This window comes from Taudactylus pleione, unplaced genomic scaffold (genome assembly GCF_031769625.1).
Source record: "Taudactylus pleione unplaced genomic scaffold, aTauple2 ptg000053l, whole genome shotgun sequence".
Taxonomy (NCBI): Eukaryota; Metazoa; Chordata; class Amphibia; order Anura; family Myobatrachidae; genus Taudactylus; species Taudactylus pleione.
The window spans coordinates 31819100-31846928 of record NW_028284455.1 but is presented as its reverse complement, the minus strand read 5'-3'; positions in this window follow the sequence as shown (position 1 = coordinate 31846928).

Genomic DNA, 27829 nt, shown 5'->3' with positions numbered 1-27829 from the left:
TGCTTTGAACATCAAGAATTGTTTCTAGAACATGGAAACACTGCTGTCTGTGAGGACTTGTTTTATCCGGGAGAAAACTCTGAGGCTGCGGCTGTAAGCAATGTGCAGCACTTTCTTTCACCTCTTCAAGCACTCATCAACACCCAACACCCCTGCCTATACTGACCTCAGCACCATGGATCTCCCAGTGTCCTGGCCAATCTCTGCTACTAACCAGTTTTGCAAACCACAGCCTAGAGGCCCTTGTGGGGATAGTCCCCCGCAGGATGTCCTGTATCAATGTTGGAATCGGTATGTAATGCCGGCTGTTGGGATGCCTTCTGTCAAATACCGACAGCGGCATCCCTATGGTTGGTATCCTGACAGGAGGCGGGTAACTATACTTACCCTCCCCCCTTCTCCCCCTAACCCTCCCTTCTTGTAGCCTAACCCTCCCCGTTAGTGCCCAAACCTGTCTCCCCCCTTCATGCCTAAACCTGACCCTCCCCCCTTAGTGCCTAACCCTACCCCCCCCAGTAGTGCCTAACCCTCCCCCCTAGGGGTGCCTAACCTTAACCCCCCCCCCCAAAAAAAATAAAAAAACTAACCCCTCCACGTTGCCTAAACCTATCACTCCCCCCCCCCACACGGCTAAAAGCTAAGGGCGCCCCAGACTTCAATCATTAGTTCTGGCGTCCTTCTGGATTCTGGCATCGGGATTAAGATAGGCATCAGTATTTTGACACCTATCTTAAGTCCTGTGTTGGACTTTTAGCATCGGGATTCAGACCGACGGCATGCCGTCCACCGGGATAACAACTACAGTACATCCCATCAGCGATAGCCAGGGCACTGCTTTTTATGTGCTACACTTGGAGGGGTCTGGAGCTGCTGGGATACCTGTGTGACATGATCTGTGGCTGGATTACTTTAGCACTATGTGTATTTATTTGGATATTAGTCATTGGGCATGTCTTATTCATGTGGCAAAATCAGCTTTACTTTACTGCAAAGGTTCCCAAACTCGGTCCTCAAGGCACCCTAATAGTCCAGTTTTTAAGGATATCCATGCTTGACCACAGATGACTTAGGACCTGATTCAGCAAGGAACGCAGATGCAAATGCAATAGTGATTACACACATAGTCTCATTGCGAAAGTATGACAATCCATTGCGATCGCAATGCAATCTCAGCACAACATAAGGACGCCCACTTTACCTTACACACATCCGTAATGTTTAGTAGGACTGTGAAACAATCGAGTACCATCGCAGCCACACACACATTTGCAAGTTCAGACCTTACTCAGAAATTGCTAACTTCAGTGCATGCTATGAGGCCTCAGGATGCATAGGGCATCGCAATAGATAATTTATGCATGCCCATGCAACGGCGTTCAAACGCACTGTCATGTCTGCATTCGGCCGACCCCTTCCCCCGTTACCACCCACAAGCGCCACTTCCTGTCAATCACTCTATGATGGGTCTGCGCAACCGCTGCGATCGTATTCTCGATTGCAATGGCTAGTTCGCGCTCTGCGATGCATACGGTTGCGCAATATGCAACAATCAGCTGATTGCATGCGCATTAGCAACTACGTTCATTGCTGAATCAGGCCCTTAATTAGTACCTCAGTCAATTTGATTTAACCACCTGTGCTCAACTAAGGATATCTCTAAAAGCTGAACTGTTGGGGTGCGTTGAGGACCGCGTTTGGGAACCTCTGCCTTACTTCTATTACATTTCCTGTATGGCTCATACTACTGTTAAACTGTTGCAGGAAGGTTCCAGTTTTTCTTATTACTGTATTCTTGATGACTGCGTGAGAAAGAGATAATACAAGATTCATCAGGCATGGTGCTCCCTGGGAAAATGTTAACCATTGCGGTCTTAACTATTGCCATGGCAATGTCCATTACTGGTTTTTTTGGAACATGAAGAACTGATTGCAGCACAGTTTTCTGCAGAAGCGTTTTCACTCCGCCATATTCATCATCATGTGATAGGCAAAGAATAGGACATTTTTAGGAAAGAAAAAAAAAGGAAAACAGAGATATCTACTTTTTACTACTCATGTGGGCTATTGTTATTGTACAGCTGTGACTTCATTTATGGATCATACAATTCCTGCCAGTAGCTATTGCAATTTTTTCAATTAAAAAAAGTGTGATCCACTTTGGAGTTACTGATATATTGACAGATTAGTTTGGCTGCTGGTGGGAGTCCTGAAAGAACATGAGGAGGTGCTGGCACCCAGATTCATCCAAGGGCTGGGGACAGTTACCTTTGGTTTTCACATTAACATGATAATTTGGTCGGAGATAAACCTTGACGAGATTATAAGTATAGTTATCATTTTATCAGTTACCATTTTTTTACTTCACCCCTGACAGCAAGGTACATGAAGAAAGTGTGCATATTATTATGACAGTAAATTATTATTATTATTATTATTATTATTATCCTTTATTTATATGGTGCCACAAGTGTTCCGCAGCGCCGTACATAGTACTAATAAGTGAACAAGAAACAAGTAACTTACAGTACATTACAGTGCAGGACAAGGACACGATTTATATACATTGCTGCAATAGCGATTAAAGCATACATGCCTACTCTCCCGATTTGGCCGGGAGCCTCACGAAAATCGGGTGCCGCTCCCGGCCCTCTGAAAAAGTAGGCAGGCCTCCCGACTTCTCCAGTCCCCCCGCAATGTAACACTAAACCCCCGCTGTGGAGGGGCTGATGACGCGATTCGCGCTGAATCGCATCATCATAACCCCGCCCCCTGCCTCGCAATGCCGGAAATATCGGCATTGTTTAACGGGGGCCGAGCCTAAATGGTGCGATCGTGTGGCTCCGCCCCCAATCCCACCCCTAAACACTGGTAATGTGCCCTGCCACGCCCCTCTATACAGGCCCCGCCCCCCTGCTAAACTGACCTGGCTGCTTCCTCCCAGAGGAAGCAGCCAGGATGTAGGCAAGTATGGATTAAAGCACTCACAATAAGCAGCCGGGAGTTGGCAGTCACGTGTTAGGTGCCCTTATGGGGAGTAAAGAGTAGAAGAAAATGTAAAGAGAAGCATATGAGGGAAGAGGTCCCTGCTCGTGAGAGCTTACATTCTAAAGGGTGCAGACAGACAGGCGTGACACAGAAGGGAGTAAATGAGTTATAACTCTCACACCACTCTCTCAGGTTGGCTAATCTTCCATTATTACTATACAGTTGGTAGCAGATGCCATTAAGTGTGCATTTTATGCTTCCCTAAAAATGACTTGCTTCCATGTACCATACCTGGCTTACTCATATTTATACCTTCTGCTTGGCAGGAATTCTTGCAGCAGTGCCAATACCGTGCACATATTGGGCTGCTACACCTGCTTCTCTGGATCTATGGTTTTCCCAAAGTGCAAGCTGAAAAGTTCCCAAGTCTGAATCAGGCCCCAGGTCCATATTGTAGCTCTTAAAACATCACTGTTAACATCTATCCAATTACATCTGAAATACTTGCTTTGATCTTAAGGATGAGAGGAAATGCTTCTTTTGTATTGATGCAAAAAACTATTTAGGAATATCACTTTCTATTAGTTATTTACAACTTGTATTCTATTGCTTTTAATCTATTTATTTAATTTTATCAATACTATTACCCTCATGTATATAACATGATTGCTTTAATATATGGCTATATTTTGTGTTTTTGATTATTGTTGTATTATTGAATATAGGCTGACTCCTATGAATTTATAGATTTTATAGGTTAATTTTACAAATTGTATTCTCTTTTAGTTCCTCCTTTTACCTTATGCCTAAACAAATTATATGCTAATAGGAGATCCTTCAGAGCTTTTTATCTTTTTTATTTTTTAACTGTTTGAGACTTAGGAGGAAGCAATATTTCTATAGCAGCAGCAGTTATCTCTGTTGAATCATTCATAGCCATTTTGGGAATGTGTCAGCTGCAGGTGCAGCAAGACAAAAAATAAAAATAAAATACTCAAAGAAACTGATGGATACTAAATTAAAGACATGGCTGTTTATAGTGGCTGGCAGGGCCGAAACTAGGGTAGTGCCACCTGTGCCATGGCACAGAGCACCGCAGGGCAGGGGGTGCTGTTTGGGCCTGCAATTTTCCTGTTTATGATCACTCTCACTTGTAGCTTCCTCTTCTTGTAACCCCAGAATCTCCTGGTCCCTATCTCTTCCCTGGCCCTTCCCCATGAAGCCATGGCCCTTTTTCAGATGCACTATCTTATGTCCCTATTTAAAAAATTGGGGAGGGGCACCAATGCTCTCTCTGGCACAGGGCAACAAAAAGTCTAGTTATGGCTCTGGTGGCTGGCAACTAAAGCTGAGTACACATTAGACGATGATGCAATATCATCAACGATTTCCCTTAAATTCCCGGACAAACGATATAGTGCATACACACTGTGCAATCTTACAAATGACAGAACGATACAGTATATCGTGCATCGTTTGGTGGTTAGATCGTTAACTAAATCATGTTAACATATCGCCTGGTCGTCCGGTAGAGCGTACACACTGCACGATGTGGTAAAAATCGTTAACGACATCTTCAGATTGAGCAGCATGCAGGGCTGACCAAAATACGCGACGAAGGACTCACGGGAGCGCACGATAGTGCGTACACACTGGACAATTTGAATGATTTGTCGTTCCAATCCGTCGGAAATCGCTAAATCGTCCAAAATATTGTCTAGTGTGTACCCAGCTTAAGTATTTTCTGCTACCAGCTTCACTAATAAAGAGAGCTTCCCTTCATGGGTTAAAGAAAAAAAGTTATTAATACTTCTCTCTCCTGTCCCTGCATTATAGTTGGGAAATTTTGCAGTAAATTAACTTGGCCATATAACAGGGACAAGTAATTGGTTTGTATCAAGCACTGTACTGATCTAGACTCATTGATGATATTTACCCAGTGCTGGGCTTTACTTTGTTAGCTGGCAGCCCAATTTATCAAGCAGATAATGTCTCAATTTGAAACCACAGAAATGGGTCCTACCTGTTAACTGAAACTGATACCTGAGGCTCGATGTAAATAATCTTCCTATTTATCCTATAGTATACCTGTGATAATCAATACAGTAAAGTGTGTTTTTCCGGACATTACACGTCATATGGAATACGTAGGTGGACTCTGTCTCTATATTATAGCTTCCACAAATGATAAAACCGGGTAGTCTGCTGATGCAGATTTCCTCCTCTGATTATTTCCTGACTAGCAGCACACATAATCATACATTGATTATACAGGAAAAAATAGACAATGATAATCTAAGTTGAAATAGATAATATGCCTTTCTCTGTTGATGCTGCAGTGCTAAAGAACATTTTAAACTGAGTAATTTTTATTAAAACAAAATACAAGCAGAAACAAAATATTTGGCTGCAGACATGGAAAATAAGTGTGGTATAGATAATGACATTGGACAGTGTAACAAACTACAGTAATGATAATAATCAAAACAGGATATATGCAAACCCATATCCTAGAAATAGACTTTACCAAGTACCTGAAGGCCCCATTCGGGCACATAGAGCCTGAGGCCAAAGAAGGGTATAAGGGACACACAACACGCAAGGGATAATTTATAGAAATACTCCACCAGCAGAGGACTAAAATAGCCGCATACTAAGACAGGAGAAATACAAAAATAAAACAGACTACATCCGCCACCTTAGCAAAAAACGAATACACCCAAACAGTGTTGGACTGGGCATGAAGGGCCCACCGCAGAGGGCAGTGGTAGGGGCCCATGCTTAAAGGGTGTGGCCAGCCTCTAGAGGGGTGTGGCCAGCCATCACAGAGTCTTGGCTAACCATTATAGAGGACATAGCCTGCAGACATGGAAACTACAGTGCATGGTCTGTTCATCCATGTTCCTGCTCTGCCAGGTAACCCACTCTGTAATATAGTAACAATGTATCATTCATGTGCAGTGTCTGAAACTTGATATTTGAAAAGGAGGTGGGGCCCTCAGGCAGTGGGGCCCACCGGGGATTTCCCCTGTACCCCTGTGGGCCAGTCCGACCCGTGACCCAAAGCAAAACTCCCCATAACCTCAAACCCCATATAGCCTAACTCCAAGCTATGTCTAATTGGATCCCTAAACATCCCACAACCCCCAAATACATTAAAGTACCAAAGAACCCTCTCCCCCCCAACTCAAATAAAGGATAGTAAAACAACTTAACTTACAAGGGCATTAAACATGATTTGGTCAGATTTGGCTGCATCTTGCTCTTCTCTTACAGCTGTAGACAGTAAGATCTCAAGAGCAGGACCATCCAACCTCTTGGTTCTCACTCTGTACTATTCTTGCCTCTAGTGCATTCCCACTCATTCATCAACTCTAAGCCTTTCAGTCTGTCCTTCCCAGGGCACAAGAGTTATTGAATGTTATTATTATTAACTGTGATTTTTGACCCTCTGGTGTCTGTTAAATCCTATTGATATTGTACTGTTTATTCCAGTAGTTACCAAACTTTTTTGAATCACTGTACCCTAAGTCTTAGGATGGTTTCATGGCTCCCCAAGATCAATAAATTCCAAATCGGAATCCGAACTTGCAATAATTTGGTGATAAGAACCTAATAAAACCGAACCCGCACATCTCTAGCCTACATATCCCTCTATATGGACTGACCCATAGGAATCTGAAGACATTTAATTATTGTTAAGAAATATGAAGTGTTGCTATTGGAGTTTAATTTAGACATATACTGTATGTTAGTATACCTCTCAACATTTGAAGATCTCCAAACGGGACATCCGCGCGCCTAAGGCGCGCGCTCCCGAAAATGTGTGTGGCCTATGCAAAAGAGGGCGTGGCCTAGCAGCACGCCCCCTTTTACATCAGTAAGAGGCATGCCCAGCATCTCCAAGATGTTGGGCTGCCCCTGGGCTTCCCCCCATATTGTGAATAGATGCTGTGCAGAGCAGCGGTGTATACTTCCCCCAACTCCCCCCCCCACCGCGGGACACTGCGGCCCGCGGGTGTTACAGCGGGATAGTCCCAAAGAAACGGGACTGTCCCACTGAATGCGGGACAGTTGGGAGGTATGTGTTAGTGACCACTGAACAGCCAGATACTGTAGCATATGGCCACACTAGCATGGTCACATCCTATTATGGAGACCTCTGATATATATCAGATGCCCCTTAGGCTCCATGCTCTGGAATCTTTAATCCTTACCAGTGGCTGTTGCATTCGGAGACTCTGACAAGGTATGTGACACATGGGTAACACATGCACAGCCTACCCTTGCTTTGTCAGGCGCATGTGAAGTCTGCAAAGATTCGTGGATTGTGTCCGTTTTTGGACTTTCGTATTACTTAGGTCCACAAGTTGTATTGTAGCTTTAAGAGCATGGAGGTCATCTTGTATGACTGTAATGGCATAAACCTCTGGTCAGTCACGTGATGCACTATGTTACACAGAAAGACGAGCAGTGGGCCTTGGGTGGGGCTTGGGTCTGTGCTGAATGGCTAGTAACATATTAGTTGAGTTTGGGGAGGAGCCTGTTGAAGGGGTATTGTGGGAAATTATATTTGTTCCCTCTCTTTCTTCTGGAGATTAATGGTGCAGTACTGGTTTTTCAATATTGCTTCTAATTTCTTATAATACTGTTATTTGTATGCATTGTATGAGTAATCCTATATATATAGCTATCCTTGGTTAGCCATATACCTATTGATTTCCCAATCTTAACTAAACACTTCTCTTTCCAATCTTATTTCTTAACTATCCTTTCTCTATTTTAAACTAACCTACACACTTCTCTTTCTATTACATTGCTTATTCTTACTTTACCTCATTTTCAATGGATCGCCCCCGCCGTTCTGTCGGCATCCCCGCCCGTTACCTGGCTAATGCTGTGGCGGCGGGAGCGGGGTCCCCGAGACAGCTACGCGGCAGGTCAGCAGCTCGGAACATAGCGGCTGGATGCCATGCGGCGGGCCTCGGAGCGGGGAGGGGGCCAAGACTTCGCGCTGGGGCTCGCGGCCGGGTGGCTATTAGAGGGCTTTCTAGCTCTCCAATCCCGGTCGTGATGCCGGCGCGGCACACTCCGTCGCGAGGGCCTCGTTGTGGTCCCGGACCAAGTGCGGCAAGGCCGTACGCTCCCGGGGGCTCAAGCTCCCGCGGCAGGGGGGGAGGGTTAGCCTCCCATACCGTGTACAAGACGCGAAGCGTTGCGCAGCGGGGAAAGGCCATGGCGCCTGCTTCTCCATCGACGGTCATACGCGGCCATGAGGGGGTTGTTCCCGACTTCCCTCTGCCGCTCCAGGGGGTTATTATTCCCCCAAGGGCACGCGCATCCACTCGTTCAGCGACAACAAGGGAGCATAGGAACGCTCGGCCCCTTGGAGCAGGGGGGATAGCAGCCCCCTCTCTGCTTCGTGGGAAGCATGCGAAGCATGAAAAGCAGCGCAGCGGCGGGCGTCAGGTGGACAGGAGGGGTAGTGTAAACACTAATGGCCACGATCCGCGAGATGGGGATACCTAGTGTCCCCCTCCGACAGCAGTGGCTCCACAGCATCAGATTGGGATGCTTCTGACGGGGGGGTTTTCGCAGGGGACAGGGGGGGAGTCCACCAGCTCATGCTCGCAGGTCTTATGCGGAGGTGGTGCGTGGGACACAGGTGTCTCAGACAGGATCTGTAGCTGGGTCTCATGCGGGGGCGGGCATGGGCACGGAGACTGTGTCGTCTTTGTGTGCCTCATTGCTCTCTGCACTAGTACCCTTGTTGGCAGATAATACTGGGCACACTGCCTTGGGTGCGGCAGATGGTCACATAGCAGCGCTTGCGGACCGCATCTCCGTGCCATGGGTCCCCAGGGGCACCCGGAGTCACATCACGACCGTAGAGGTGCAGGCGCGGCAGAAGCTCCTGCACATGGGCAGTCTAATTCTGTGCAAGACAATAATGTTTGTGTCCCAGCAGGTGAAGGATTATCGGAGTTGGACATGCATCGCCAAGCAGGAAGTGAGAGGGCCGAGGCTGAGGTCGCCGTTAGCGCGACTAGTCAGTCTGATGGTGAGTCTTCCCTCGATCCCGATTGGATAAGCGGGTCCAGTAGCAGTAGTCAGGGAGCACCAGCGCAGCGAAGTAGGAAGCGTAGGCGCCTTAGCTCAGAGCAGAGCACCACTACTCTTTCCTCCACCTCCTCAGACTCATCCATAAAATCGCAGCGTTCAGGCAGGAAGAACTCTAGACGATACCAGCGCAAGCATCGTTCGTCCAGCAGCAGCATGAGTGTAAACTTGGATTGCTCGGAAGGGCTATCATGCTCTAATACAGTGGTGCTGCGTGGGGTTCGGCCCAGGATCCGGAACCGGATCAGGCGCGGCCGTTACGTTAATGTATTCGCGCTTACAAGTAAAAGCAAGAAGATTTGGGTAGCCGCAAAGAAAAAGGGGGGGAATGCACTCGACGGGGTCCTGACCTATCATACATGGCTGAAGAACATGTATATCTTCGCCTCCTGCTACTTGGAAACGCGGCCTGATGAACACATGCATTTGATTAGATACATGTATCTAATACACGACATGTTTACTAACTCCAGAAGTGGCACCTGGCGGACTTACGACGAAGAATTTCGTCGTAAGCAGCACGGTCGGGAAATCATGGATTTCGGAACAAAAGACGTTGAGATTTTTGTTGACGTTACACAACCACAACATTTGCAATCGGAGACGTCGTCTTTTCAAAGGGGTTTCAGGGGGCAGTCAGCCGCGCCAGGGGGAGGACCGGTGCGTGGGTCCGCTCCCAGGTTGGCCCACGGAAAATGCTTTGCCTTTAACAATGGCCAATATGCATTGGTGTACGCGATGTCGTTTTCGACACACCTGCATTCGTTGCAGTGGCCGCACCCCATCAGGGATTGCGCAAAGAGGGCAGGGGGTGCAAACGGGGGAAAAAGCGTTAATCTGGTCCGTGGTCCCACGGATCCATCCAACAAGTAGTACTCAGATACTCCTATCAAGGTGGAAGCCATGGCTTCATGGTTGGCTGAGTATCCCTTGCAGGACATCGCACGGTTTTTGCAGGAAGGTTTCGCAACGGGTTTTCCAATTACCATAGTCGGCGTGGTGCAGGGGGGTTCGGGCCGGAACCTTCGCTCGGCCAGAGAAATGCTGACGGTGTTAAGAGCAAAGGTTACGAATGAAGTGGAGCTGGGTCGAATTGCGGGACCCTTTGCTGAACCACCCATCCCAGGTCTGGTGCTCTCACCAGTTGGGGTGGTTCCCAAAAAGGTACCAGGAAAATTTTGTTTTATTCAGCACCTTTCGTACCCGGAGGGTCGCTCAGTGAACGATGCCATACCAGACGAGTTATGTCGAGTGCTATATCAGTCTTTTGACAGTGCACTTGACTTGATTCGTTCATTCGGTTTTGGGGCCATGATGTGCAAGGTAGATATAGAATCAGCCTTTAGGTTGCTTCCCCTCCACCCTCGTTTCTTCCAAATTATGGGGTTTCGGATCGGCGACGAATTCTACTTTGAAAAATGTTTGCCTATGGGTTGCGCGATCTCGTGTGCATATTTTGAACGGTTTAGCTCCTTCTTACATTGGTGTCTAGCCAGGGGATCCCAGGAGGCGGGGATAGCTCATTATCTCGACGACTTCTTGTTAGTTGTCCCACGCAATTCGCCCAAGTGCGAGTCTTTGTTGCATTTCGCTAGCGAGCTTTTTGCAAACTTTGGGGTTCCCATAGCGGAAGAAAAGACGGAGGGCCCTACCACTAGACTTTCGTTTTTAGGCATAGAAATTGACACGGTCGGGGGTTGGTGTCGCCTGCCAGAGGACAAAGTGCGGCGGCTGCAGGATGAAATTGTGCTGGCCCTTTCCGTAGGTAAATTAACGTTAAAGCAGGCGCAGTCACTGCTGGACTTGTTCAATTTTGCCTGTAGGGTGATCCCCGTCGGGAGAATTTTTTGCAGAAAGTTAGAGAGATTGACGGCTAAAGCACGCAGACCCAATAATTTTTTGCGACTCTCGGGGGAGATCTGGCGGGACCTAGGTATTTGGAACTCATTTTTAATTAATTTTAATGGGGTTCGCATTTAGCCTCCGCACCCGGTATCGAACGTCATGTTACAGCTTTTTACAGACGCGGCGGGATCAGTAGGTTTCGGCGCTTTGCTAGAAGCACGTTGGTGTGCCGCCACCTGGCCACGCAGCTGGGGGAGTGAGGGTCTCACCAGGAACATGCTGTTATTAGAACTTTTCCCAATCATGGTTGCGCTAGAGCTGTGGGGGAGCTTGTTGCAAGATAGAGTGATCATATTTTGGTGTGATAATTTGGGGGTAGTGCAGGCGCTAAATCGTCATAAAGCAGCCGGGTTGCACGCCATTTGAGTAATTGCGCAAATTATATTGCGCTGCTTGCAATATAATATTGAGTTTAGCGCTAGGCACGTTCCAGGTACCAGTAATGAGGTTGCTGATGCGCTCTCGCGTGGCGAATGGGCAAGGTTTCACAGACTTGCCCCCTGGGCGAATGTAGTCGGTGACTTGTGTCCCGATTATGTGTGGCAGGTGGTTCGTCCAGCACGGAGGTGCTAGCTCACCGGTCCCTGGCCCCTGGGACTTACAGGGTGTATCTGGCGTCGTGGGAGCCCTGGAGTGGATTCCTCCTCAGGGAAGGATCGAGAGGTAAGATCACTGTGATTCTTACTCTGGACCAAGGCCAGGGCGGCTAGGCTTGGCTGGCGTCGTTTTGTTATAAGGGGAAGGGTAGAGTGGGAGCCTGGTTTCCAATGGAGGCCAGGCACATCCCGCCTTGCCCCTACCCCCCTTTTTTCCCGTTAGGATGCTGTGGGCAGGTGCAATGCAGCAATGCCCCCCCCCACTTTTTCTTCTCATAAATTCGCCTGGGGCAGGGTTGCTTGGGTTCTGCCCAAGGGAGGTCGCGGGCAAGTTTTGACGACCTCCCAAAAGGTGGTCCTTGGCATTCCCTTTTTTGCCCTAGGTGGGGGGTGTTGAGGGGTTCCACCTGCTTGCTGGGTCGTCTGTTACGGTTGACCCGTCTGGTCAGGCATGGGTTCGCACAATGGGACATGGTCGACAGCAGGCGCTGCAGGGGTTCGGAGGCGGGTGTCGTTACCTTAGGTGACGCTCGGCTTCGGGCCTTTGCTTATCCCAACTTGGGGACTAGCTACTCACCCTAGGTGGGGGTCTTGAGGAATTTTTGTTTAACCACTAGTCTTAACATTGGCTTCTGCCAGCTGGTGGATTGTTTGTGTTTTTGCCTCAAGTCAAGTTGGGATCCTCCCTTGCCCAAAACATCCCTCAGGTCAGGTGTTAGAGATAGGTGCAAATAGGCCTAGCTTTACTATAATTCATGTCCCCTATTAGACATCAAAATTTAATAAAATAAACTAACAATTATGTCATATCCTCTACATTTTAATTGTGGTTTCAAAAAACTACGGTTTATAAATTATATTAATCTATTTTCTATTTTCAAATCATTTTTTCCCTACCAGGATGTCGTCTAGATGATGCCTTCATATGGATAGTGGGGCATTCATTCGTATATTGGCTTTCTAGGTCTGAGGTAGTCACCTAGAGAGATCCCGGAGTTGGCGCATGTCCGGTGGATTGGTCACCATGGCATGCGTTGGGCGCAGTTAGACGCAGTCCTTTGAGATGCCGTGGCCAGGTTCGGGTTCCCCCATTTCCTGGTCATTCACTTGGGGGGCAATGACCTGACAGAGAGGACATGCCTAGATCTGCGCATGTCTATGAGGAGGGAGTTGTTGGCGCTGGTCCGGAATTGGCCTTTCTGCCGGGTCGTGTGGTCAGAGATTGTGGCTAGGTTATGCTGGAGGGGGGCGGAGCGCCCAGGAGCGATCGAACTATCCAGAAGGCATATTAATTCGGTGGTGGGTAGAGCCATGGTAAGTGAGGGCGCTGCAGTGGTGCGCCATGGTAACATTGCGGTTGTGGATAGGCATAATTACAGGCCCGATGGGGTACATTTATCTAGGGGCGGCATGGAAATATTTTCCAAAAATTTGTTTAATGCACTCAGGAGTCTGGATGTAGTAAGGTAGTGGATGTTGGGTTGGAGTTATGGTGGCGGCGGTGGACTTGGTCCTTGTTGGCAGGTCTTGAATGGCCCTTGTGATTTGGTGTAGCAGGGTGGATCTCTTTCTAAGATTCCTGTGGAGTTGCCCGTGCGGATGGGGCGGAGTTGAGAGCGCAATCCGCACCACCGGTCCAGGTGGCTGCGGTCCCCCTAGGATGCGCGGGCGCTTCACATGTTGTAATTCCCGCATGGTAGGGCAGCAGGCCTACGCACCATGCGAGTTGCAAGGGGCAGTTGGTCCCGAAGTCCCCCTTTTTCCTGCTGGGCTGTTCAGGCCCGCAGTTTTGTTATTTTTCTTGCTTTATGTGATAATATGCTATGTCGTTTAGGCCATCCAAGCCCCCGCCACCATTTTGCCCTAGATTTAGTGAGGAATTATGCATGATAATTAGTTAGGGGCTTCATGGTCAGATCTCACTAAATAGGTTTTTAGTTTCATAAAGTTTAATAAAAAGCTGACCCAAGTTTCAACCAATGCTATGTCTCTGCTTCGATATTTTAGATAAGTTGGGATGCGAGTGGTGTGGCATGAGTGTGTCGAGTGATCTGACCATAGAGCGTTTAAGAGCATGGAGGTCATCTTGTATAACTGTAATGGCATAAACCTCTGGTCAGTCACGTGATGCACTATGTTACACAGAAAGACGAGCAGTGGGCCTTGGGTGGGGCTTGGGTCTGTGCTGAATGGCTAGTAACATATCAGTTGAGTCTGGGGAGGAGCCTGTTGAAGGGGTATTGTGGGAAATTATATTTGTTCCCTCTCTTTCTTCTGGAGATTACCCACCCTCCCTCCCTATAGTTTTAGGACGATGGTTAAGGTTATGTCAGCTTTTGTTAGTGTGGCTGGTCTTGAATGGCCCTTGTGATTTGGTGTAGCATTGTGGATCTCTTTCTAAGATTCCTGTGGAGTTGCCCGTGTGGATGGGGCGGACTTGAGGGCGCAATCCGCACCACCGGTCCAGGTGGCTGCGGTCCCCCTAGGATGCGCGGGCGCTTCACATGTTGTAATTCCCGCATGGTAGGGCAGCAGGCCTACGCACCATGCGAGTTGCAAGGGGCAGTTGGTCCCGAAGTCCCCCTTTTTCCTGCTGGGCTGTTCAGGCCCGCAGTTTTGTTATTTTTCTTGCTTTATGTCATAATATGCTATGTCGTTTAGGCCATCCAAGCCCCCGCCACCATTTTGCCCTAGATTTAGTGAGGAATTATGCATGATAATTAGTTAGGGGCTTCATGGTCAGATCTCACTAAATAGGTTTTTAGTTTCATAAAGTTTAATAAAAAGCTGACCCAAGTTTCAACCAATGCTATGTCTCTGCTTCGATATTTTAGATAAGTTGGGATGCGAGTTGTGTGGCATGAGTGTGTCGAGTGATCTGACCATAGAGCGTTTAAGATTCCCGTTAAGAAAAAGACGGTCAAGTAGTGACGAGGCAAATAATTATGAAGCAAATTGAACAGGTTTACAGTAAATTCTGTATTGTCATTGTTGCGCAATACACAATATCTGTGTAATAAAACATTAACACCGGTTAGGCTGAAATTTCCTGCCGACATGATATGGAATTAAATTGACAAATACATACTTTACGGTAATTGCTGTTTTATTTGTAAAGTGGTCCATCATTTTATTTTTGGCACACGTCTTTGTCTCCAGAAAACACTAGACCTGGTTTGGTGCCACGCTGCAGTCTGGAGGAATACTCTGCCTGCTACTTTCCCCCTCCTACGCCTCTGCTGCATATTATGAAGATGTCTTCTTCAACTCTTGGCATTTTTTCACTGTAAATGAGCTGGTCTTGGCAGAGGCAGACAGACAGCACTTACGCTGTGCTTTATTTGTATGCATCTCTACATTCATCTGAGAAAGCAAATTATGTCTATAGAACTATATGACCAGTTTATGTCATCTGTCTACCTGGCATATGTTACTGTACATTTTATCATTAAAGGCACATTTTTAAATTGTGCTTACAAAATAAATTCCTAAACTGCATGATTAACTGAAAATTCTATATTAAATGCAATCTACAGTAAGGGGTGATGCTGGTAAACAAATCTGCCTCTGTAAATTTGATAGAACTTGACATATACTTGTTTGAAAAATAACACAGTGAAGTGTTTAGGAGAAACATGTAGTTTGTGACTAAATTATAATGTACATATGGTAATGAAATGTGGGGGATTGCTTGACATGAAGCTGAGGAGATCACTCACCTGTCCTGAGTCTTCAGAAAGGTGAGTCTTGCAGCATCTCTGGTCCCTGCCGCCTCAGGGCTGTACCCAGTGAATCTAAGGAGACTTGCTGTGGTCCAATCACTTGCCAGCATTTGAATATGGCCCTGTTCCCTTCACAGCGGCCACATAACAGGCTGCTCAGAGTGGTATAGAACAGTTCATAGTGGAATGCTGAAGGAAAGTGCACCAGGAGAGGAAAGTGCACCAGGAGAACAAAGAGAGACTATGGTATGGTAGAAAGTGCCAGAAACAGCTTGGCAAGCCAGAAGACGCCGAAGAGAGCGAAGAACGTTGCAGCAAGGATAATGCAATATTACGATATTAGTCTGCTGGGTCTATGAGGCCGTCTCAGGATAGATACAGCAGAGGCAAAGCAGAAAGCTCATAATCCTGGTCCTCTAATGCAGGTGCCAAAAGATGCAAGATCAGGTATAACTATGTTTGCCAAACTCTTTCATGTAGGCTCCAGTAATCACTCAAGCATAAGGCCTGGAGAATGAGCTCCCTTTTCAGTCAAGCTGAGCTCCCTTTTCAGTCAAGCTTCAGTGTGTGGCTTCTACAATCATATTAAACCCTTGAATCTGCTAATCTGTTTGGTTATCTGCCTGGTAGCCCATTCAGGCTGGGTATCAGGTGAGAGGCCCCTTTCCTGGTTCTCAACATTTTTACAACCTAGCTATTTTAGGGCCTAGCTCTTCCTAACCATTTAGGGCCAGGCCCCCATTAAAAATTGTTTTATTGTTCTGCACCAGTTGTAATTTTCTGTGTAATATATTATTTGCCCTGCATTGTTTTCTATTGTTATTCTCTCAACATCAGTGTATTGTGCTCATTGTATGATTTCTATATTTTTGCTGCATTATTTCTTTTTGATGGCCGATTGTTTGACTGTGTTAAGCTGGGTACACACTATATGATGTATTGTACTATATATTGTTCCCGATCCATTGTTCACGGCGGTCTTTCATGACATAAACCCATCTGCTGTTCTGCATGACAGATAGGACAATGCATGACAGATGGGACAATGCAATAAACGACACGGTGTTGTTACATGCGACATATATAATGTTACATCATGGCATCGTACACCGGATTGGGCAGTGTGTGATGTATCGTTACATAGCATTGTTGCATTGCTGGTGTGATACGGGTACATTGCTGGGTACGCACTGTCATACGGTGTGTACCCAGCTTAAGAGTGGTACACTACACCAAGCTGGTTAGGGTAGTTAGTTGCGCACATAGCAAGTCACATAGGGGAAATGTATCAAACCTTGGAGAGAGATAAAGTGGAGAGAGATAATGTACCTACTAATTAGCTTCTAACTGTAATTTTACAGGCTATGGGCCGTATTCAATTAGTGGCGAAAACGGACGTTTTTTTCGCAATCGTCCAAAACTGACATTTTTTGCAAAAAAAACTGCAAAATTTTCACCAAAACAAATCATGAAAATGGCAACAGGTGAAAATGGAGAAAACAAACTGGAGAAAAGTTTTCTCCATCCCAGACCAGGAGAAAAAAAAAGCAAAATCCCTATTTTTGGCTAAAAATGTGGGGAATTGTTTCAGAACCCTTTTAACAACCCCCCTAATGATAAATTACCCCAAAAATGTATAGTAAGTTGCGCACTTTGGTGAAAAATGAATTCACCAAAAAAAAAAAATTGTTGAAAATTATATAAAGCAATTTTGTTTTCAGGAAATTACTGTTCCACGTAAATTGGGGGTACGTTAAAAAGGGTGCAAGTATATTTTCGTCTCTAAAAACGCAATTTTAAAAACTGTTAAATAACCGCCTGCTGCCTCCTCATGCGATTTTTAAAACACTTGACGCATCCATACTGCCCCCCAACAAATCAGACCCAATATGTTAAAACCATTTCCAATTATTATTTTTTTTCACCCAAAATTTGCGCTGTAATTTTTCGCCAAAGTACGCAACTTAAGAAAAAAATTGGGGGTAATTTATCATTAAGGGGGTGTCCAAAGGGTTCTGAAAGAAATCCCCACATTTTTATCCAAAAATAGGGATTTTGCATTTTTTTTTCTCCTGGTCTTGGATGGAGAAAATCTTTCCTCCAGTTTTTTTTCTCCATTTTCGCCTGTTTGCTGTTTTCGCATTTTTTTTTTTTTTCAGAAAAAACGTCTGTTTTGACCGCTAATTGAATACAGGACTAAGGCCCGTATTCATATAGAAGCGAAAAGCCATGAGCAGCGAAAAGTTTTCGCCGATGCGTGGTTTTCACCTCTTTCCAAAGTATTGCCCTATTCAATTCCAGGATGTTTTCACCTAGGTAAAAAGTCCTTAGGCAGAGACAGGCGAAAAAGTTTCTCCACCAAAAGGCAGGAGAAAGAAGTGTAAAATCCCTATTTTTGAGTAAAAAAGTGGGGGCTTGGTTCAGAACCCTTTGGGCACCCCCCCTAATGACTACTTAGGCAAAAAATTTTACATTTTCTAAATATCCCCTAAAAAAGCCATGTATTTTTGGGGGTGAAAATGCAAAAAATGTTTGAAAATTGGGCTAAAGTACTGGAAATGGTATTTTGGGGTGCTCTATGGATGGGACAGGTGTTTTTAGGATTGCAGGAAGCTGCAGCAAGTGCATTTTTAATATTTTTTCTATTCTGCACTTTACAAACCCCTAAATATAGTACTAGTACCCATCTACATGTACCCCCAATTTAACTACAGCAATTATTTTTCATAAAAGACATTGCTTAATATAATTTTTCCACACTTATGCAAATATGCATATAACAGTCCTTTGACTGAAAATAAGAGCCCTATTTTATTATGGCTAATAATACACTTCTATATTGATTCCTAGTTCCGCTATTCGCTGCATTCGCCCATATGCGTTTTCGCCTGTTTTACAATTGAATAGGGTGAAAATGCGGGTGAGCGCATTGTGTAAGCAGGCGAAAACTTCGCCTCCAAACACGCGAATGAGGCGAAAACATCACGCTTATTGTTAATCGCGGCTTTTCGTCTCTAATTGAATTCGGCCCTAAGTTTGAAAAATGACAGGAGCTAACATGTTGGTATGTTACAGTATCCACTCTATCTCTCTCCAAGGTTTGATACATAGGGCCTGATTCAGACCCGCTCGCGAGTGCTAAGCGCTCGCAAGCGGGTCGATGGTGCCCTAGTGCGCATGTGCACGAAGGAGGCTGCTCCTTCGTGCGCATGCGCGAGACCCGGCCAGCGACGGGGAAGCCGTCGCTCCGGGTCTCGCACCAAAGGGGGCGTGCTGTCGATGGTGAGTGACAGCACGCCCCCTTTGGTGGGCGTGCCGGGGGTGTGGCCGCCAGACGGAGGCGTTCCCATGGGAACGCCTACCGTCTGGGTCCGGCCCCACTGACATCACTAGTGATGTCAGTGGGAGTGATTTTGGCTCTGATAGAGCCGAAATCACTCCAGGGCTTGCGGTCACCGAGACCCTACCGCAGGGTCTCGTCGCAAGCCCGATGGTCGCGATGGTCTTTTTGGCCGCTCGCATATGCTGTGGGTGGTCACCCACAGCTATGCGAACGGCCAGGAGGCCGCTCCAAGTTTAGGTAGGAGGGCCCTGATTCAGAGCGAGCGCTGTGGTCAGAGCGTCCGGCTCTGAATCAGGCCCATAGTCTGTTGTTAGGACAGACCAACTGTTGCATTTAGTGTTCAGGGCCACTGGGACAGCCATGGGGCCCAGGTACTGAGGGGAAAAATACTATGAGCAATGCCCGGAAGCAGTACTTAGCGTTGCAAAGGGTGACATTTACCCCCCTCAGTAGCTTGCCAGGGCCTCCAGCCAGGTCCCTCTCTTATGCCTGGGTCGGGGTAATTAATACCCACTCTCCCCCTCCCTCTGTGAACCCCTGAGTGTGAGTGATACTTGCTACTGTTAAAAGGTAGCTATTTGGAAGGGGGGTGTTCTTTCTCCCACTGTAGGGATGTGAAGTAGTTAATTTACCGCCGCATGGGATGCCAGCGGTTGAAATCCCAGCATCAGTTGAGATGCCGACACCGGCAATCCCGAACATGTATAGTGGTCCGGGTTAGCTTTTAGCCGCGGTGGGTGGGTTAGGTCTAGGCACCATAGGGGGGTTAGGGTTACGCTTAGGCTGCGGGAGGGGGGAGATTAGGGTTAGGCTGCAGACATCAGGGTTAGGTTTAGGCACCACCGGGGGGGTTAGGTTTAGGCACTAAGGGGGGAGGCTTAGGTTTAGGCACTAACAGGGAGGGTTAGGGTGCGGGGGGGAGGGTTATGGTTAGGATGCAGGAAGGGAGGGTTAGGGGGTGAAGGGGGGACGGTTACAACACTAATGTAGCCCCTAATGGGATTCTGAGCATCAGGAGGCTGCTGTCGGTCTTTTGACGCCCGGTCTTTTGACGTCTGGATGCCGGTCTCCCATACCCAACCCTGTAGGGACTGGTGTACGTGGCACAGAACAGTGTGGCGGGCAGCAGTTTTAATATAGTAGCTATTGTTTTCATTGACCTTTTTTACCTATTGTTGGCCATACAACCTCATGCAGGAAGGTGTACGGGTCCTTTTGGCTTTGTGCACGGCCACTTTGTCTATCACAACTTTCAAATTAGATGAAACAGATATAAGTTACTTGGTCTAATATATGATCTAACAATAAAATATTATTTGGAGATTTATTAAGCAGCGATATTGTGTACCATTTGCAAACACTCACACATTGCTTGCGGTATTCAGAGTTTACAAAAGTCTGAAACTTCCTGAGATTTACTGAAAACTGACAGTTTTCAGTCCATCATTTTTTGTCTGTCATTTTTAAACTGTACAGATTTGATGTGATTCTAGAAACACCTAGGACTGTGACTTTGTCATTTCCTCCTTTGATTGGAGCCTGAAAAAAGAGAACATGGGAAAGGATAGATGAGTGAGGGGCAGCGGGGTCAATGGGAAGTAAGCGGTGGCTCCCCCCGCCACTGATCGGATCATCAACATTGATGCAGGAATGGTTCGATAGGCGGAATGGGCGCAACGCGTTCACTGGGACAGATGACTGATGGCAACTGTTAGCCACCGGCAGGACCGCATTTGCAGTGCCAAGCCAAATAAACTAGGGATGGCCGTCGACCATCAATGTTAAACCACTGATGGCTGATGGTTTTGCCATCATTGGCAGAGATCCAATGGTTCTCAGCCTTCCATGGGTCACAGCCCAGGGACTACTACAGCATGGCTGGTGAACAGTGGGCGAAACCATCGATAGTTTCCAGTCGATGGATACACACCATAGAGGTACCATCGATGATGACCAATGATGGCTAACCCACCAATGGCCATCCCTAAAATAAACTTCTGACCCGGGCAGCGCTGGGCTCATTTTCCGGGCAGCCAAGGTCGTAATGTCATGGAGGTCACGCAGCCAAATGCCCCACAGTGCACTGCAGTGCAGAGTGCACACTGACTATAGACTTAAGGTGCGTACACACTGGGCGATATTACTGAGCGACTGCACAATTCCGACATCGTAATCATGCAATCGCTCAGTAATCGTGCACAAATCGTGCATTTTTATGTCAGAAACGACCAGCGATGCGCACTCCCGCTGGTCGTTTCTGACATTGTCCATTGCCTGAACATGCAGCACAATCTGCCGATAATGACAGATTGGCATGTTCAGGAATGATGGACAGTGCCTGCACTGAACGACTGATTGTTCAGTGCAGACACTACAGGGGATCAGGAACGACGGTACGATTACGATGTCGTAATCATAGTACTGTCTTTCCTGATCGCCTAGTGTGTACACACCTTTACTCGCTTAGGCTGCTGCTAAAGGCAAAGCAGGGGGTGAGGTGCAAGCCTCCACTACAAGTTCTGCAACACGACAACTCTCACAGACTGTCATCATATCAGGTCAGTCTTTTATGGGGTCAATGAATGTGTATTTTATTATTTTCCTGTGGGGGCGATGTGTTTATTTTCCTGTGGGGGCGATGTGTTTATTTTCCTGTGGGGGCAATGTGTTTATTTTTCCTTTCAGGACAATGTGTTTTTTTTGTCCTGTGGGGACAATTAGTTTTTTATTCAGTGTCCGCAAGCACTGAAATACCGATTGGTGTGTGCTTAGGCACACCTTTAAAGCTTGCACTAGCCCTGTGGGAGATGTAGTGAAATATGGCCTCCTATGTAAGCAGTTGAGTGTTTGTGTATGCAACTACTTTCACTGACACGCCTGCGACACTCCCATAACACGTCCATAAGATGGACCATCTCCGTGTGTATGCTCTAAAACACCTTCTTGTTATCGCCTATTACATTTTCAATATACTTCTCCCTGCATGCTCCTGAAATTATAACTGCGACTCAGGGCCTGATTCAGAGCCGCTCGCTAGATGAGATCGCTCGCACGATGTGTATGCAAATTGCGTAGGCAGTGCTACTGCACAGCAATGCATTAGCACGCCCAATATTTCTTAAAGAGCGATCACATAGTGTATGCAGACGCCCACCAGCCTGTTTTAAGATGCCCAATTGTGCACGTCATGTCCAGGAAGTGTATGCAACCATCGGTACATCAGATGCTATCGCAGTGCTTCAGGTTGACCATACCCTGCCGCAAGCACTGCGAGCACTTCAGTGTAAGAACAAGCCAGGTGACGTGTACTATGATGCGGTCTTATAATTATGCACACCTCTAAAACGCCGTTTAGATGCTCAGGTACGCCTGCGTTTGCACCTCCACTCCCCTGATTTTAATGGTCAGCCCCTGTTACCACCTAGAATCGGCTTCCCCTGTCACTCACTCTGCTGGACTGTCTGTGCGCAATGCATTGTGAACTTTCGCTAAGGTATGCACATGCGCACTACGATGTATACGCATGTGCACAATGCATACCATTGGCAGCAGCGAGAGTATGCATCTTAGCAAGCGGGTCTGAATCAGGCCCTCAGTACAGACACAAACAGGATGAACGCATGGTGTTCCTAAGACTAAAAATTGCTCCACTGCATCTGACATCAGCACTGTGTCTGACTCAGAATCAGCCCCTGTGTGGTATATATGTATTTTCGATGTATAGTAATTAGAGATGAGTGGTTCGGATTCTTCAGAATCCGAACAGCTCCGAACAGGTGGAATCCGAGTCCACCCGAACGCAGTCGGCACCATTTCGCGTGACTGAGGAGGCTGGGCGGTCACGCGTAGTTAGTGTTAGTGTAGTGACAGTGTTAGGTAGAGAAAGTGAGACTAGAGAGAGTAGGCAGTGTTCTTCTTGCCGCTGGCTGTGACTTAAGCCCACTGTGTGTGCTCCGTGACTGGGCATAACAAGCCCACTGAGTGTATAGTGTATACAAGCTCCGTGAAAGGGCATAGCCCACTGTGTGTATTATACAAGCCCCGTGACAGGGCATAGCCCACTGTGTGTGCTTCGTGACTGGGCATAACAAGCCCACTGAGTGTATAGTGTATACAAGCTCCATGAAAGGGCATAGTCCACTGTCTGTATTATACAAGCTCCGTGACAGGGCATAAGCCCACTGTGTGTATTATACAAGCTCCATGACAGGGCATAAGACCACTGTGTGTATACAAGCTCTGTGAAAGGGCATAAGCCCACTGTGTGTATACCAGCTCCGTCAAAGGGCATAAGCCCAGTGAGTGTATTATACAAACTCTGTGACAGGGCATAAGCCCACTGTGTGTATACAAGCTCTGTGAAAGGGCATAAGCCCACTGAGTGTATTATACAAGCTACGTGAAAGGGCATAAGCCCACTGTGTGTATTATACAAACTCTGTGACAGGGCATAAGCCCACTGAGTGTATTATACAAGCAACGTGAAAGGGCATAAGCCCACTGTGTGTATTATACAAACTCTGTGACAGGGCATAAGCCCACTGTGTGTATACAAGCTCTGTGACCTTACTGGGCGTCTGTGCCACTGTGCCGCTGCTCTGACGGTTGGTAACCAGTTAGCTCACTGCGACCTTTGGCCAATAATGGCGAAAACAATAATTTAAGCTGTGAGGTGGTCTAAATTGATTGTAAATGACTGGAAATTAATGTTATTGAGGTTAATAACACTCTAGGAAGAAAAAAAATACCAATTTATGTGATTTTAGCTTTTTTTGTAAATTTTTGCAAAAAATCCAAATCCAAATCCAAAGTCAGTCACTTCAGTTTGGCAAATCCAAATCCAAAGCCAGACGACGAATTAGAACCAAATCCAAATCCGGCAAAAATGGTCCGGCGCTACATACCTAATAGTAATAATCATTCTCGCACAGGGTGCTATTAGACCTGAGGCCAACCCTGCATTGATGATCTGCAACACCTTCAGACTGATGGCTGTCAGCGGGTGCTTGGACAATCCAGTCAGCAATCCCAGACAGGGAAGGGGGGAGATAGTGTAACCCTTTTTTGTTACTGGGTCAAGAAAATGTGCCTCCACCCAAGCTCAATTATATGCGTGTATAATACCTAGGAGTAGATTTACTAAAGTGAGAGAAGTGAGTTTTTAAAGATTCTGCTTAACATTTAACTAGCACCTTCTAGAGCAGGGATGGGGAACATCAGACACAAGGGCCGAATAAGGCCCGTGGAATCATTTGGTCTGGCCCTCAGAGCTTTTCTCTGCTAGCCTCATCTGGCTAGCAGGGTGCCTAGAATAACACCCTGCATCCAGAATCTATGCAGCAGTGCCACCTGGAGCGTTCTTAGGATGCTTTAGACGGTCACACCGCTGCCCTTACAGCTCCCCAGAGCATCCTCAGGATGCTCCGGGCATTGCTGTCATCACCAGCAATTGTGGCCCCGCCCCTGTGTGACATCACATAGAGGGGCATGGCCTGCACCAGGCCCGCAAATAATGTTATACAGAGCCATAGCTAGACATTTTGGTGCCCCGTGCAAGAAAGTTCATTGGTGCCCCCCCCTCCCCCCGCCTATATGTATGTATGTATATGTATGTATATTAGGGGTGAGCGGGTTCGGATTTCTGAAATCCGAACCCCCCCGAGCCCCCCCGATCCGAGTCTGATCCGAGTCAGGCTCGACTTTTCCCGCCTGACTTGGATCTGAAATCGAGGCAAAACGTCATCATCCCGCCTTCCGAGTCTCGCGGGTTTTGGATCCTATATAAGGTACCCGCGTCGGCGCCATTTTCTCACTCGGCTGTGGACAGTGAATAGGGAGGGTGGGAGTTAGGGCTGTGTAGTGTAGTGTAGTGTAGTGCTACTGTTGTCCACTACTTCAAAGTCCATAGGGGCTGGCTGTGTTGTGCTGTGCTGCTGTTGTTAATAGGGGCTGTGTCCCCTACTTCAAAGTCCATAGGGGCTGGCTGGACTGTGTTGTGCAGTCAGTTCTCCATAGGGGCTGTGTCCACTCCAAAGTCCTGTGCAGTGTCCCAGTCCTAAAGGAGTGCTGTAGTGTTGTCCAGGGGGTGCTCTGTCCATCAGGGGTGCTCCCCCCAAGTGCTAAAAAAAGAATATATTTTCTGTGTTTGTGAATTGTGTGCGCAGTAGCCGCACGTGCATCAACAAAGTAGTGCCAAGCGTGCGCCTGTGTCATAAGTAAAGGGCCGGCTGGCTTGACCGTTAAAGGGTGCTGTAACCCCCGAAAGTACACTCCAGTCCAAACCAAAAAAAAATTATTTTCTGTGTTTGTGAATTGTGTGTGCAGTAGCCGCACGTGCATCAACAAAGTAGTGCCAAGCGTGCGCCTGTGTCATAAGTAAAGGGCCGGCTGGCTTGACCGTTAAGGGTGCTGTAATCCCCGAAAGTACACTCCAGTCCAAACCAAAAAAAAAATTATTTTCTGTGTTTGTGAATTGTGTGCGCAGTAGCCGCACGTGCATCAACAAAGTAGTGCCAAGCGTGCGCCTGTGTCATAAGTAAAGGGCCGGCTGGCTTGACCGTTAAGGGTGCTGTAACCCCCGAAAGTACACTCCAGTCCAAACCAAAAAAAAAATTATTTTCTGTGTTTGTGAATTGTGTGCGCAGTAGCCGCACGTGCATCAACAAAGTAGTGCCAAGCGTGCGCCTGTGTCATAAGTAAAGGGCCGGCTGGCTTGACCGTTAAGGGTGCTGTAACCCCGAGAGTACACTCCAGTCCAAACCCAAAAAAAATTATTTTCTGTGTTTGTGAATTGTGTGCACAGTAGCCGCACGTGCATCAACAAAGTAGTGCCAAGCGTGCGCCTGTGTCATAAGTAAAGGGCCGGCTGGCTTGACCGTTAAGGGTGCTGTAACCCCTGAAAGTACACTCCAGTCCAAACCAAAAAAAAAATTATTTTCTGTGTTTGTGAATTGTGTGCGCAGTAGCCGCACGTGCATCAACAAAGTAGTGCCAAGCGTGCGCCTGTGTCATAAGTAAAGGGCCGGCTGGCTTGACCGTTAAAGGGTGCTGTAACCCCCAAAGTACACTCCAGTCCAAACCAAAAAAAAAATTATTTTCTGTGTTTGTGAATTGTGTGCGCAGTAGCCGCACGTGCATCAACAAAGTAGTGCCAAGCGTGCGCCTGTGTCATAAGTAAAGGGCCGGCTGGCTTGACCGTTAAAGGGTGCTGTAACCCCCGAAAGTACACTCCAGTCCAAACCAAATAAAAATTATTTTCTGTGTTTGTGAATTGTGTGCGCAGTAGCCGCACGTGCATCAACAAAGTAGTGCCAAGCGTGCGCCTGTGTCATAAGTAAAGGGCCGGCTGGCTTGACCGTTAAAGGGTGCTGTAACCCCCGAAAGTACACTCCAGTCCAAACCAAAAAAAAAATTATTTTCTGTGTTTGTGAATTGTGTGCGCAGTAGCCGCACGTGCATCAACAAAGTAGTGCCAAGCGTGCGCCTGTGTCATAAGTAAAGGGCCGGCTGGCTTGACCGTTAAGGGTGCTGTAACCCCCGAGAGTACACTCCAGTCCAAACCCAAAAAAAATTATTTTCTGTGTTTGTGAATTGTGTGCGCAGTAGCCGCACGTGCATCAACAAAGTAGTGCCAAGCGTGCGCCTGTGTCATAAGTAAAGGGCCGGCTGGCTTGACCATTAAGGGTGCTGTAACCCCCGAAAGTACACTCCAGTCCAAACCAAAAAAAAAATTATTTTCTGTGTTTGTGAATTGTGTGCGCAGTAGCCGCACGTGCATCAACAAAGTAGTGCCAAGCGTGCGCCTGTGTCATAAGTAAAGGGCCGGCTGGCTTGACCGTTAAAGGGTGCTGTAACCCCCAAAGTACACTCCAGTCCAAACCAAAAAAAAAATTATTTTCTGTGTTTGTGAATTGTGTGCGCAGTAGCCGCACGTGCATCAACAAAGTAGTGCCAAGCGTGCGCCTGTGTCATAAGTAAAGGGCCGGCTGGCTTGACCGTTAAAGGGTGCTGTAACCCCCGAAAGTACACTCCAGTCCAAACCAAAAAAAAATTATTTTCTGTGTTTGTGAATTGTGTGCGCAGTAGCCGCACGTGCATCAACAAAGTAGTGCCAAGCGTGCGCCTGTGTCATAAGTAAAGGGCCGGCTGGCTTGACCGTTAAGGGTGCTGTAACCCCCGAGAGTACACTCCAGTCCAAACCAAAAAAAAAATTATTTTCTGTGTTTGTGAATTGTGTGCGCAGTAGCCGCACGTGCATCAACAAAGTAGTGCCAAGCGTGAGCCTGTGTCATAAGTAAAGGGCCGGCTGGCTTGACCGTTAAGGGTGCTGTAACCCCCAAAAGTACACTCCAGTCCAAACCAAAAAAAAAATTATTTTCTGTGTTTGTGAATTGTGTGCACTGTGGCTGCACGTGCATCAACAAAGGAGCAGCGCCAAGCGTGCGCCTGTGTCCCATAAGTAAAGAGCCGGCTGGCTCATTTCTTAAAGGGTGGTGTAACCCACAAAGTGCACTACTCTCCAGCAAAAATAAAAAAATATTTTCTGTGTTTGTGTGCGCTTTAGCCGCACGTATATATATCAATATAACATAAATGGAGGACCAAACTTTCTCCGATAAAAATAAAATAGGGAAAGATCAAGAACCACTTCCTCCTAGTGCTGTTGCTGCTGCTGGGAGTTGTTCATCATCCCAGAGAGGAAGTAGGAACATCACTACTTTTACTAAACAATTGACCCTCCAACAGTCCCTAGCGATGAGGATGAAGTACGACAGCAGTCATCCTGAAGCAAAACGTATAACTGAGGCCTTGACTGCTATGTTGGTGTTAGACGTGCGTCCGGTATCCGACATTAGTGCAGTGGGATTTAGACAATTGATGGAGGTAGTGTGTCCTCGGTTCCAAATCCCGTCTAGATTCCACCTGCATCCTCAAAGCAGCAGCGACAAGCGTGCGTCTGTCTGTTAAAGGGTGGTGACACCCTCAAAGTGTGCTACACAAACAATTAAAATATTGTTCTTTTTTTTTTGGTCTTTGTGAAATGTGTGGGCTGTAGCCGCACCTGCATCCTTAAAGCAGCAGCGACAAGCGTGCGTCTGTCTGTTAAAGGGTGGTGACACCCTCAAAGTGTTCTACACAAACAATTAAAATATTGTTCT